The following is a 14931-nucleotide window of genomic DNA, read 5'->3' as shown; positions in this document are numbered from 1 at the left end:
TCATTCATTGGTTAGAGGCTCTTCCAGGTATTAGACTTGTAGACTACGTCCTTGAAGTCTTATGTCCAATAGAATAGGAAGCTTGAGACATCCTATTCGGTCCTCGGTTCTTACTTGGGATCTCTTTCGGCTAATACTAGTTCGTTCTATTGACGAAAAGAACGAAGATAGTAGATTTCCATTCTCTCTCTTCCTCATCGAGGAAAGAAAGTAAAAGAAAATTAGATGTACAAGTGAAAATAATACTCTTAAGTATTTTACCTTTGCGTTATTTTACTACGGTATGTTCAAGTTATATTCGCATGCCGTAGTTACCTCTACGGATGGCAACTGAAATCCCTGTATCCTTCCAGGAGTTTCCGAGGTAAGGACAACAATTAAAGGTATTGTTACGTCAAACACCAACTCAGCTTTTGTTTTAGCGAAGGCTGTTTCGCTTAAATATGCTTTATTGAGAGTTTCCTTAGGCTCGATAATAATTTAACCTATTCCTTCATTGAATGGAGTAGCTGGCAACTCAGGAAGAATACTGCGAGGCAGCGAACGTAGACTGCTGTCACCGGAGACCAACACAGTACCATCTAGTTCTCTGTCATGAGCAGTCGGTTTCATCTCTCTCCTACGGGAGACACTAGCTAACTGTATCTCTCCCCTGCAGTCACGGACTTTGGCCTCGGATTGAGGGAAATTGTAGGCAAACATGAATAAACATTGCCTGCGTTTTGCTAAGAAGCTTTCAGCAGAAAGATCTATTACACCTTTTCAATGCTGTTTAACGCAATGTAACAGAATTTGCACGATTTTAATGCGGAACAGCACTATTATGTAATGCTCTCATGCTAATGGGAGCATAGCCTTATTAGAGAACGGAGTATGCTCAGTGAGACAATAGATGAGTCTGCTGGGAACCATTTCTTCGTGGCAGAAGTTTGTTTCCCTGAATGGACTACAATGCAGACCTATATATTTTTTCCTACCAAGAAACAGAATTGCAAGCAATTAGTTGACTCTACAATTCCTCGATAGAGTGAGTTGTTAACCGAGGGCTTCAGTAGCCTCTCTGATAGCAGGCTCGGTAGTCACGGTCCGTTCCTGATTTCGTTCCCCGTCTAACTGGAGGTGTGTTCGATCCCATGGAGGGTCGAAATTAATTTTAATTTAATTAGACCAATTCCACAGCACTCTCATATCTCAATGAGCATTGAGAATCTCTCTCTTCGCCCCTGTTCGCGTTATAAGAGAGAACCTGTTTTGAGCACAGGCACGGATCGTATCGATCCTCAAGCGGTTCGCTACACGATGTTGCACGTCCGTGAGAATCGTCTCTATCGACGATAACGATTGACTTCTGGCTAATCTTCGTTGGAAAGAGAGTTGTGGAAACCTGGGAGACGTCTTTTTTCATAGATCTCTTCGTAATGTTGAAGACGAAGAAACTTCCTCTAGACTACTTCCTTATTCACGATACCAAGAGCGGTAGCAATAGACGCCATCCTTTATTTTGGAAGGGAATTAAATATTAGTCTTTCTTCCCCTATCCAAATTCTTAACAGGTATATTAAGATAATCGAGGCGCCAGGATCTCCCTCTTCGCCTTTTGAGAGAGAGGTCAGCGCGAGGCTCCTCTTATTACTTTTTAGCATGATCAGCCTTCTCCTGGCAAAGGCGCAAGATGTCGCACAGGCGGCCATCGCTTTTGTCAGGATGATTCCGATACTGAGAGAAGCCCTTCTCCATTATACAGAGGACTGCTGTAACAGGCAGTTTCTCTTAGCGTGAACTCTCTCCTTCAGGTCATACTCTTCCCTCACCATGACGAGGCAAGAACTACGGGAGATTTTTTACTAATAATCTCTTCTATCTGGCGTCAGAGGGAAAGAAGATGATGTTTTTCGCCCCATTTTGGCCTTCGAGAGGCTGCATTCACAGAGGTCACGTCCTTCCTACAGCACTTTCCAAAGGCCTTTCAAGCCTCACTGAAATAGGTTCCTCAAAAAAAAACCTCTTCACTCTGAGTCTGTCGGCGTGCAGACTTACGAGAAGTTGACATGAATGAGAGGATTTTTTCAAGGTGCATGGCAAGTGTCATAGCTAAGACTTAAGAAGTGCTGCAGATCTTGCTGGATTGAATGAAGAAACTGTCCTCTTTCAGTACCTCTGTGACCTACATGGCTGCTTTCTTCCCTTTCTGAGAGAAGAATCGCCTTTGGATATATCTGCTATAAAAGAATACAGTAGCAGGATATACTCTGTCTTTACAAAGACTCTTAAAGACAGTAGAAAACTAAGATCCTCAGGGATCTTTTACGATACCTCGAGACATCCAAGAGTAGGACATCATATACTTCGAGTTGGAATCCTGTCATGGCCCGCAGATTACTTGTTCCGACAAAGTGGAACCTCCTCATCAAGCTTCTTTTAGAAATTTTGTGAGAAAATTCATTTTTTTTTCTCTTGGCCCTAGCAACTACCAAGAGGACAAGTGAATTTCATGTATGGAAGTCTAGCATCGGATTCATTGGAGACTCGGAGTTTTGGTTCTTGATAGCACATTATTCTGGCGAAGAACTAAAACCCTTCCTACCCTGACTCAGAGCTTTGAAGTCAAGGGACTTTCCCCTTTAATAGGACAAAAGATAGAAGGTTATCTTAGCCCAGTCAGGGCGCTTAAGTTTTTTCTTCAGTAGAAGAAATGGGTTAAGGGTTGCCTACAGAATCTTGGGAGTGCAATGAGGGCCTGTAGCGCTTCCCAGAAGGTACTCACAGGGATACGATAAGAGTCGAGAAAGCCCTGGGTTCGCCCACTTTCGGCTCGGAGTCATCTTCGACTTCCAGACCTCCTTCCCCTACATCGAGCAAGGAGAGGGAAGATTCTGCAACGAGAATCCTCCTTAACAGGCAGGAATAGATCTCGTGTGTAATGGAAATACTCTAGAAGGATCCTCCTCAGAGGAAGACTCTTCTCTCTCGGCTTATCAAGATATCATATCATCTACTGGACGTACCTGGCTCCAAGAGCCTATCCTCGTCCTGGGCCAGAGACTCCAGGCGAAAAGTGCCAGAGGCAGACAGCTCGGACGAGCGCGTTTATTGTCCAAGGAGAACAAGGGGGGGGGCCTCCAACCTGGCACAAAGCGCCAGATGCGGACAGACCGGACAAGCGAGAGTGTCCGAGATGGACATCGCCAGCCAGCCTGGAAGCTCCAGAAAGGGGGGGAGGAGCCGTCCGGTCGCCAGGCGCCAGAAGCACCAGCTAGGAGCCAGGCGCCAGAAGCGCCAGCCGGACGCCAGGCCTAGCGCCTCCTGCCAGGCGCAAGGCACCACCCAGGAGATGTTCACAGAGATGTTAGTCATCTGTTTGAGGAGTGCATAGTGATGTTCCTAGTGTTGTAGTGGGTTCGTCGCGGGAGCCGGCGCATGGACCCAGCCCAGACAGGTTAGTTGGTGTTCCTTTTTCTGGGCACGTCTAGTCGGTCTTGAGGCTCTGCCAAGCTACTGCCCCCGCCTCTCACGAGACATAGGAAGTACTATGCTACAAACTCGCCGTTTTTGATGTTGCGTCATCTTAACCTGGACATCATTCATCTGAAGCCAGGATTTACTTTGGAGCAGGTGAGGTCGGTGGCTCTGTCCTTGTCTCCACAGGATGCCTCAGCATTGGAATCTACTACAGCCTCCATGTTGCAGACAGTTTCTTGGCTGGACGTCTGGTCTATGGTCATTGCCAAGATAGCTTCTGACAGGTCGCCAGAAGAGTTGGTGAGTGCATCCTTGCTTGCCAGTCTGTTGCAGTGTGGAGGCAAGGCGTTTTCATATATGGCTCACCTCAGTGTTAATTTATGGGCTAACCTTCTCCTGATTAGAAGAGATGCGGCTTTATCTAGGATGGAGAGATCAGTTGACACAGTCCTTGCTGGCATTGAGAAACAGGGATCTGTTGGAGTCCCAATTTTTGTTTCCTCGGACCGAGCTGGAAAATGCAATAGACAGGCGCCGGGCTGACACCAAAGACAGACTGGTGTACCAGGCCGTGTCTAAGTCGGAGTCTCATCCTAAGAGACGTCCAGCTCCTCCTCCTCCCCCTGTCCAGCAGCAGTCAAGGAGATTGTCGCCAGGTAGGCTGTCGAGGAGTTCAATTTCGGCAGGGCCTTCCTGTTCGACTCCGCCTAGGTCAGTGGAGCAATGTCCCTTTCGCTCTCATTCCTTTAAGCCGAGAAGGGGCCCGAGGGGCAAAGGTAAAGGGGAATGTCAGTAGGTTAGGTGCCTCTCCCTCTCCTGCGCCACGGGTGGGGGGGCCGGGTGCCTGGCAGGCCATTGGGCCAAGAGGCAGTTATGGGGCAGAGAAGTGGGTTGTAGCTGTCCTTTGGATGGGATACCTACTGTCATTCAACTTCTCTCTTCCTCTGTCGGACAAGCTATAGGTCAGGAAGGCATATCCTCCAGATTCTCTGAAGTTCTTGGCTCTTCGGGAGGAAGTGCAGAAGATGCGATAGAGGAAGTGATGCGTCCGTCTCCGGGGTTTTACAGTCACATCTTCTTGGTGCTCAAGGCATCTGGAGGTTGGAGACCTGTGATTGACTTTATCCATCCTGGATCACTTCATCAGGAAGACACAGAGTTGGCAGCAGTGAGGAAAGGCGACTTCATGCTGTCGATTGACTTAAGGGACGCATACTTCCAAATCCCTATTCATCCGACGTCCAGGAAGTTCCTTCGCTTCTCTCTCGGGGACACGGTCTTCGAGTTCAAAGTCCTGTGCTTCGGGCTGACAACAGCCCCTCAAGTGTTCACAAGGGTTCTTTCACGTGTCAAGTTGGGCCCATGCTCAGGGGATCCGTTTGCTGAGGTACCTCGATGACTGGTTGGTCTTTGCAGTTTCCAGGGAAAAGCTACTGCAGGACAGGGATAGTCTACTTTGGTTCTGTCTGGAACTGGGCATATTAGTCAACCAGGAAAACTCGAACCTCGTACCCAGTCAAAGGATTCTCTACTTGGGCATGGTCATCGATACGACAGTTGCAAAACTTTTTCCGTTGGATCAGAGATTGGAGAAGTTGCGAGTGGTGGCGCATGACTTCCTTTTGGAACTACATCAGTCAGCTTATCAGTGGCAGGTTCTTCTGGGAGTGTTGTCTTCCCTGGAGAAGCTGGTCCCTCTTGTACATCTTAATCTTCGGTCTCTGCAATTGAGACTGGGAGAATTCTGGTCTCCGGCGGGGGACTCACCCCTGTTAAAGATTCCTCTGTCTCTGGAAGTGAGAGAAGACCTTCGTTGGTGGTTGGACGACTGGAATCTTTTGAAGGGTGTCTCTCTGCGTTCTCTTCCACTGGACTTCCTTCTGTTTTCGGATGCCTCTCTCGCAGTTTGGGTGGCTCATTTAGGTGGCCTCATTGCATCAGGCGTTTGGTATTTGGAGGACAAACAGCAACATCATAACGTCTTGGAGTTAAAGGCACCCTTCCTAAGTGAAGGAGTTTCGGGAGAAGGTAGGGGGTCATTCTGTCGTTCTTATGTTGGACAGCACCACAATGGTAGCCTATATGAACAAGCAGGGAGTTCTGGTTTCTCGTCAACTTCACGCCTTGACCGTCGAGGTTCACCAGTGGGCGGTCAGCAATTTGGTAGGGCTCTCAGCCAGGTATATCCCAGGCAAACGGAATGTGGTCGCAGCCAAACTCGGTCGTCAGGTTCAGATCCTAGGCACAGAGTGGTCCCTTCTTCAAGTGGTAGCAGACAAGCTCTTCTAGGTTTTGGGGGAGACCCATGCTGGACCATTTTGTGACTCGCTTCAACAGGAAGCTGGAGATGTTCTGTTCAGTGGTCCCAGATCTTTTAGCATTAGCAGAGGATGTATTCCAACATCCCTGGGACAACCTGGAGGTGTATGCCTTCCCTCTGTTTTTTTTTTTTTTTATCCGTCAAGTTCTCAACAGGCTAATGAGTTCACATGATCTCAGGATGACTTTGGTAGCGTCTCTGTGGCCTCAGGCGGAATGGTTCCCAGATCTGCTGTTGTTGTCAGAGGTTCTGAGGGAAATTCTCCCTTGGTGGCATCTCCTGTGTCAGCTTCATACAGAAAGGTTCCACCAGTCAGTAGAATCCCGGTCTCTTCATGGTTGGAGGTTATCAAGTATCTCCTCCGAGCGAGAGGCTTTTCTCAGATAACAGCAAGGCATATGTCCAACAGTCTCAGAAAGTCGACCTCTGCGGTTTACCAAGGCAAATGGGCGATCGACTGTGATTGGTGTCGTAAATGGGGTTTTTCTCCACTTGCAACCTCCATTCAGCGAATAGCAGAATTTTTAACCTTCCTCAGAGACAAGAAACGTTGTCTGTTTCTGCCATTAGAGGCTACACGGCTGCCCTTAGTTTAGTGTTACACCTTAAAGGTATTGACATCTCGTCCTAGGAACTTTCCTTGCTAGTTAAGGGGTTTAAGCAGTCTAGTTCTCCTAGGGAGCTCAAGCCTCCGACATGGGATGTTTCCTTGGTTCTCAAGGGCTTCACTAAGAGTCCATATGAGCCTTTGTGTCACTCATCTTACAGGAACTTGATGTTCAAGACAGTTTTCCTTCTGGCCTTGGCATGTTCCAAGAGGGTAGGAGAGCTCCACGGTCTGAGCTATTATGTGAAGCACACCAGGGGTTGGGGGTCAGTGTCCGAATTTGTCCGGGAATTCGTGGCCAAGGCCCAAAATCCCTCTGAGCATGATGACAGGTTCACTTCGTTTTCCATTCCATCACTGAATGACTTTGCTAGAAATTATCCTATTGTTAAGACGTCAGGTTTGTAGCTATGAAAAATACAAATTGTCTCAGAAAATTTGTAATTTTTATTTAAATTAGTTACATTCATCTAGTGCACCAATATTCAGCATAATTATACAATGACATTGACCAAAATAGGTTTGATTACACAATATAAAATCACATTTATACTTATCTCTACTATACTCCCTTTACCTAACAAGGTAAAATAGCCCATCCACTCGCTGCATGACGTTATGCACAAACTTGGTCACATTTTGGGTAAACTTTGACAAGACCTCTTTCTTAGATGATGGTAGCAGCATCCCATTATTTCTCTCTCTCTCTCTCTCTCTCTCTCTCTCTCTCTCTCTCTCTCTCTCTCTCTCTCTCTCTCTCTCTCTCTCTCTCTCTCTCTCTCAGGATATGGTACAACTTTTTCTATGTATTATCTTTGTTGATTAATTAGTCTCAGGAAATTTTAATTCCTGTGGGTTTCAGGTTCCTCATGTCCTTGTTCTCATACTTTTGATTCTTGTGCTCTAGCTAGAAATTGACCAATGTTGTTCCAAACAACATTCTCCACACCCTTTACGTTGATGATCTCTCTCATTTGTAGGACCAAGTATGGCAATGGCTTAGAGAAAATTACAGCTCTGCATAGGCAGATGTAAATGGTTTCAAGTTTTAGAGGAGCAAGACTTGTCAGTTGTAACAGTATTAGAGCACACCTGTACCAAGATAATTACATCAAAGTACGAAGAGTCCCTTTTGCAGTTTAAACAAAAGTATTTTTGTCCCAAAAATAAATTTGGTTGCTCATTTGAAGATTCTATAAAGCTAATTGTTTGGCTTCATTAAATATTTTTAATGTTGATTCATATTGGAATACAGACCTCCAAATGCTACAGAAAATACTATGAAAAGCACTTTTTCTGTCAAAATTAATTATTGGAAATATAACAACAGCAACCCCAAGCAGAAAAAAAGATTTTATATTTAGTACATCATGCAGCCATTACGCTAGCCTGAGGAACATTCAAGATGTCACTTATTCTTAGTATTCTACATAGTTTATTCAGGAGAGCTTCCTTTGGATCTGCATCTCAAGTCCTCCATCAAAATACTGGTATAGGTGCAAGAGATTAGCGGGTTTCCATCATTAGGTACTTGTACAGATTGAGTGATACCAGTCTTCCATCTCAAAAAGTAACATGACTGAGGTGGAAGTTTGTTCAACATGTTTGGCACACAGGGCTTCTCCCTCCCAGCCTTGTAGGGACGAGATTGAAAGGGACACTGTCGCTGTCTTGACTTTGACGGAGAAGCAGACTGAGAGGCTCTCACAGAAGTCGAATGACTGGTCGACTTGACATGAGGAGACAGTCTTGTCTGTCGTTGTGGAGGGGGAGGAGGAGGACAAGAACAAGCCTGCATTTAGATACCGCCTGATGTTCTAGCCTATCCGGTCAACTGAGTCTTCTAAATGAGTACTTGAGAATAGAATCTGCAACTCAAGGTGATCCCCGTTTCGGAGGTCTGACAAGGATTCCCAATTTACTGACCCCGCCACCTTCGACAAGGCCGTGCCCTTCCTAGCCAGGAGGTGGTTGGCCCAGAAAGTCGCTCTAAGATGGCCTTGATATGAAATGGCCTTAGCAACAGACCTCAATAGCCTGACAAAGAAGGAAGAATTGATTAAACCTCCATCAGCTCGATCCGATGCTATCCTGGCTACCACAGTGGACCACAAGTCTAACCAGGACACAGACTGAAAGATGGTAGAAGCAGTAGCGCTTCCTCCATAGCAAGGGCTCTAGTGAAGAAAATGATGGACCTTCAGGCCTAACCTAATCCAAGGTCAAACCAGGCTTAAGACAGATCACGTCCGAATTTAGGTGACGGGGCATCAGCTGAACCACATTGATGTAATAATACTTCCTATGCCACACGAGAGGAGGAGGAAGGAACTTCGAGGACCTATTGGAGTGCAGAGATAGATTGAGCATGCCTCGACAAGGAGATCAATAACCTCTGGAAAGACAAACTTCTGGCTCTCTCCCTTCTCTCGTTCCAACAAAGGAGACCGACAACATGGAGAAGGCAGCTTGGAAGGGCCCTCATCCTTCCCTAATGGCACTGGAGAGACTTCCCTAGGAAGCCGAACATCATCTGGTTGGAGTGAGTCTCTAACTACTGAAGATCCTGAAACAGGGCTCCGAAACGTGGCCATGCAAAGAAACCTGTACATGGTCTCGCGCCAAACTGTGTATGCAGTGATGCGATGAACCACACACAAGTTTACGGATGTGCGACGAATCAAGTACACGGCCGTGCGATGACACATGAGCATGGTCTTAAGACAGGAAATTATGCCAAAGCAAACTTCCTGAAAGAGACTGATTCCTAAGGTCCTGGTCTTGGAAGGCGAATGAGAAACAAATCTGCAGACCAGAGTTGTCTCACATTCTCTACCATCAACCACAGGTTTGCTGGGAGTAGATTCTTTGGAAGGGGCAGGAGACACTGTTGTAGCAAGCGCCTTCAACCTCTTAATCAGAGCCTTATCAACTTTAGGGTGGACTTGAACAGGTACAGGAGACGGAAATGGTTGAGATGGAGGGCTAACGCTTCCATGGTCACGTACGTGTGTAAGGGAGAAACACGGCCGTGTAGAGAAGTAGGTAAAGCACTCCTCTCACATGCAGAAGATGACACCACAAAGTCCATAAGTCTCCAACATCATAGCTTGAAACGTCTCCGATGGCTCAGCGAGAGGTTGTGATGATGTCATAGGCGAAGATGCAGGTGACGTCACAACAATGGGAGGTAGAGACGCCACCACAGCTGACATCATAGGCTGAGAGGATGCTGGAAGTAATGTCATGACATCTCAAATGGCAGCGCTGGTCGTTGGCCTCACTGGCTGAGCAATAAAGTGCAACCCAGTAGGCACTGACGTTGACAAAGGCATCCGCTACAAGGTAGCACACAAGAGCCTAAGTAGTGTTGACCTGGAGGTAGGGGGACTGGCGAGGGAGCCAGAGGGGGTTACGAGCTGCCAAGAGATGCAAGAGTAGGTCATCCAAAGAAGGGGCATCCCATAGGCCTAGAGACCAAATAATCTTGTTTGATTTGGAAGGACATTATATAGCTTGGGACGGGGGCTACATGAAACATAATTTCATCCTGTGCAACTCCTGATACTTCCAACGACGAATTGATAGAAGAAAAGGAAGGAGACAGCGGTACAACTGATGCAGAGGGAATGCTTATGGAAGATGAGGATGCTGAACTCCAAATGAGGAGGCAAAAAAAAAAACTCCCAAGAAGGACAAGTGGATATTCTACGATGCTCCCTCTTTTTGTAGAACGCTCTCCGCTGTGACGCAGGCCAAGGACGACATTCCGGGCAAGGATTAGTAATGATACAAAAATTAGATCTGCACCTACTACATGTATCCCAGAATGCCTGGGCACATGCAATGATGAGGCCTACAAGAATTGGAGGACTTCATGATAATCAAGAAAGCACACACACAAACACATTGAAACAAAGAAATCACAGGCAAACAAAGCAACCGGCTTGGGAAGGAGAGCACAAGCGACTACTCTCCAAGGCGGTCAAAGGAAGACTTGACGTGTCATGGGGTTCTATGCCTGGTTGGTAACCAGCTTCCACCTCGTATATGCATGAGTTGCCAGATGCTGGCGCAAGATTATCCCATTGTTAAGATCTCAGGTTTGTTGGCTATGAATGATACAAATTGATTAAAAATTGTCATTTTATTGATGGCTCAGATTCCGGCACTGGTGTTGGATATGATATTTTATAAACGATTGAAAAAATATAAATAGGTAGGCAAATTCACCATCTGTGATTCAAATTGCCTATTACAAGCACGATGTCAACCTCTAGATTTTAAGGCTTTACAGTAGCTTCATATTATGGAGAGTAGAGGACTGCGAATAAGGATTAGTTTGTTGAGTTCCAGCACATGTATGAGTACATGGCAATGGGGAGTCAAATCGACTAGCAAAGCAAGCATCTACTACCAAGGTGATGTGCATTTTTGGGCAGATATGTCACCCTACAAATCAAAATGTTAATTCTAGAACCCTGGAAAGAACATTAGGCTTTGGTAAATCAGAACTTAATAAAGAGATCAGAAGTGTTATCATCTTGAAAGAATGGAAAGATGGGACAGTACTGTTCCAACTACTGTGAGGTTTGTTTGGTCCCCTTAACAGAGTCATGTGCAGGTTGAATGGCCCAGTCTTAGGGATCTTAAATGTCATTACATCTCTTGAGGATGTAATGCACCAGCAGCCTTTTTATATTTGTATCAGAGGTTGGTCATCTGAAAATGATGTAATTCACTTGGTTATTATATTAAATTTCGATGGTTTTAAATTTATTCAGTTTTGTTTGACATAGGTGTCAGCGACCATAAATGTCATGATACCAGAAAACCTCAGATTACTCAAACTTGTAGCTGTTCTCCATCTCTGACCACTTATTCTAAGTTTCCCTCGTTTTGTGTGGACTGATGTTGGCTCACCTCAGTATCAGTCTGGTTGGCTGCTGCCTTCCATATTTCAAGGTCTCTGTCCAAGTTGTTTGCTTATCTTCCTACACTGTTGACTTGGGCCTTGCCTCTAACTCACTTGAATTCCAGAGGTAATAATCATTGGAAACCTAGAGAAGGTAATATCTCGCAAAGATCTCCAGGTCCAGTGAAGCAGCACTATGTTCCTCAAGTTCCTGTTAAGGGGGCTAGCCGACTAATGCCATTTTTTAAGGACAGGACTTTGACATTTATATCACTTAATAAGGTGACTTGGGACATCTCCAAACCACATGATTCTTGCTTCTGACCTTCGGTTTTGTGACGCCAGTGTGATTTATCCCGAAAATAACCATTTTTCACATTCTATCTCCTCCCTTGATATTTAATATTAAGACGTGGGATTACTACCATATATCGACCTGATGTAGACCTTTAATCAAATGAAGAGGTTTTTTTTTCTAAAAGTAATATTTTTGCTACATTGAATTTTTTCATTGTGGTAAAAAAATAAACCCTATAAATCTGGGAAAAAAAATGTAAGAAAAAAAATGAAACAAAAATGAGAAAAATGGCTTCATTTGAGTGTTCTGTGTCGTTCTAAGTTATATACCAAATTTCAATGCTATAGCTTTAAAACTAAGGGAGAGGATAGACTTTGAAGGTCCATAAGTTTACTTTTGAGATACAGGCATTCAAAGTTTTTCTTTGAATTTTTACAAAGTCGGGGTTAATAAATCATGATTACTGTGAATTTTAGATTCCTTTTTGGGTATTAATAAACCAAAACTATGTTATTTATTACAATTTAATCATAAATGAAGATCCCTTTGCTCAAAGATCGTAGCCTGGGGCACTGCGTCAGGTGAGACGGGGCACTCTTTTCTTATGCAACTCTCTCTCTCTCTCTCTCTCTCTCTCTCTCTCTCTCTCTCTCTCTCTCTCTCTCTCTCTCTCTCTCTCTCTCTCTCTCTCTCTCTCTCATATCGCCGATATTATTATCTGAACTCTTATTAGAGCAAATTTTCTTGTATGTAAGCAAGATGTTTTGCATGTCTTTTCCTCTTAGGAATGATGAAATTCTTACCAAAACAGAGAAAAACAGACATAAAAGCAAGCGAATGTCAGAGGTGAAACTCGAATGTGTACGTACTCTCTTTTTACCAAGACAGTGTTAATAAATCATTATTATGAATTTTATATTCCTTTTTGGGTATTAATAAACCAAAACTGTTATTTATCACAAATGAAGATCCCTTTGCTCAAAGATCATAGCCTGGGGCACTGCACGTCAAGCGAGACGGTGCTCCTCATATGCAGTACTCTCTCTCTCCTTTACTAACTCTGATAATATCACTGATATTATCTTCTGAACTCTTATTAGAGTCAATTTTCTTCTTGGCAAAACAAAGAAAAACAGATTTAAAAGGAAGCGAATGTCTGAGGTGAAACTCGAACATGTACTCTTTCTCATGTTTCTGCTCGCACTGAAGGCCGTGTAAGCATACCTTCCCATCTTGTGACTCATGGAATCTCTACAGATGCCATTGTTCACAATTTGTTTGATAATTTAATTATCAAAATTTACAATAACAAAAGAAATACATAATGCATTTTCTTGTAAAGATCAATGTTTTTGGCTTATAGAGTTACTTTTACTAATTACCCTGTAACTATGAAAGTAAGAGGAATTTTGACAAAATATTTAGTATACACATTCTCCATTGCCATACGCGGCTCCATGAATTTTATCATGACTGCGTTTTTTGCCCTATACCACCATATATAGGGGTACTGGCTGGCCCCCTTAAATGTTTTCTTAATTTGATAATGTGCCACCCTTTTTGGCCAGTGCTTGGCCCTTCGACCTCTGCCTTCAAATTAATGTCATGGCTTTGCATTCTCAGGCAAAGCACTTATAGATGCTATTCCAGTGTGGACTATAATGTGTATGGCTTGTGACAGTTCTGGGCTTTTGCTATGAGCTTGTAGGTTTGGGCCATAATATACCTTCTCTGAATGATCCAGGGAATCTCCTTTTTTTAGCTCACCTTCCTTCACTAGTGCTGGCATCTCTTAGACAGTTTCACCATTGTTAGAGTATGCTGGCAGTTAATCCCTTCTCACACTTTTGTACTTGACTTGGCTCCTGAGGTCTGTTGAAGCCCCAGACAGCTTTTCCTCTCTGTCTTCCAGCTCAGTTTCTGTTGGCAAAATGATATGTGTAATCAGCTTCCTTGCTTCCACTCTTGGTCAAAGCTTTGGCACTTTTTATTGCAAACTTTAGGTATCCAGTTTCTGAGTTCTGCGCTGTGACCCGTTTGGGCAGTTACCTGTCTTCTTCTGGTGCTTCACTGATAACCGAGTCTTTTGCTAAAACCCTTCACTGGTAACTGAGCAGGATTCGTAACCTTAAACGATAACAGGGCTCTCATCCAGTAGAGGCCTTCTTTTTCCCGACATATGATGTCACTTTTCCCAGCTGTCATGATTTTTGTGGTACTTTTCCAGTACCTTTTCAGCACTAAATGAGAGATGATTTATCAAGCTATGTTCTTAGTTTTCCATTGGATTTCTTAAGGTGGGCCATGACCTTGGTTCTGTGACACCTCAGTAGTTGAACTGAAGAGTTCATAATAGTCTCTTGCTTTGTTTGTTTGTTTGTTTGTTTGTTTTTTTTTTTTTTTTTTTTTTTAATCATCATCATCAGGGTGCTCTCATTGTGTCAGTTACTAATGTGCTTTTCATTAGGTACTCCAAAAGTCTGGTGCTCAGTTGGCTCGGCTCATTTTTAACATCTATAATGGTGGTTCTTCCTGTTTGCTCCTCACGCACTTCTTTCTGGAAGTTGTTGAGGTTGGTCATTGGTAGTGAATGTTTTGCCTTGGTTACAGAAGTTGTGTCTTGAAATTTTGCTCTGACAGCCATAGGGGACCTGCCTTGCTCATGATTATGGCTTTAGATGATTGTACCCTTTCATCCTTTTTTGCTGTTTCTTTATCCTGTGTTCTCTATCATCTCTAAGGTGAGCACCAGTCACCTCACAGTCTGATGGCAGTTTTCCTTCATTTTTGGTTGCCATGAAGTCTAGTTATGTTCTTGCCTTGAGTATTGTTACAACAGTCATCTCACTTTTTGTCATATTTGTTCATCAGACATCTGACAAAAAGGTGATATGTACACATATTCACTGTTTTATGCCTCTTCTTTCAATTATTATTTGGGTTCTCATTCACTGCAGACCCATTGCTTTTGGGAGTGGCTAAAACCTGGAGATCCTTCCATTATAAATCTTGAGCCCATGAGCATTCATTGTGGACCTGCATTTGCCAACGCCCTATTATCTTTCCTTGTAATAAACTTCTGGTGGCATTGTCTCCCTTCTTGGATTCATCTTTGCCCCTCAGCCTAAATAGTGATTCAGGCTCTTTTTGTGATGTATGTATTTGTGATTACAAACCATGCTTTTACATAAACAAAGTTCGCAACTTTATTATTACTCTACTCTCTCTCTCGTGCTCTCTCCTCATCTCTCATGTATTATAGGCTGTTATGATGAATTGCTTTATATAAAGACTTATTTTATGTAAAATAATAAATTTCTGTAAACATATTT

At 44.0% G+C, this 14931-nt stretch overlaps 1 protein-coding gene across 1 annotated transcript in view; it reads left to right on the top strand.

The window, feature by feature from the left end:
- The window catches only part of LOC135215858 (histone-lysine N-methyltransferase 2A-like), a gene marked incomplete in the record, with an annotated part of 122683 nt that overhangs the window by 49365 nt on the left and 58387 nt on the right, over positions 1-14931 (top strand).

The sequence above is a fragment of the Macrobrachium nipponense genome, chromosome 19, assembly GCF_015104395.2.
Source record: "Macrobrachium nipponense isolate FS-2020 chromosome 19, ASM1510439v2, whole genome shotgun sequence".
Lineage (NCBI taxonomy): Eukaryota > Metazoa > Arthropoda > Malacostraca > Decapoda > Palaemonidae > Macrobrachium > Macrobrachium nipponense.
This window is presented reverse-complemented; position numbering and strand designations above follow the sequence as displayed.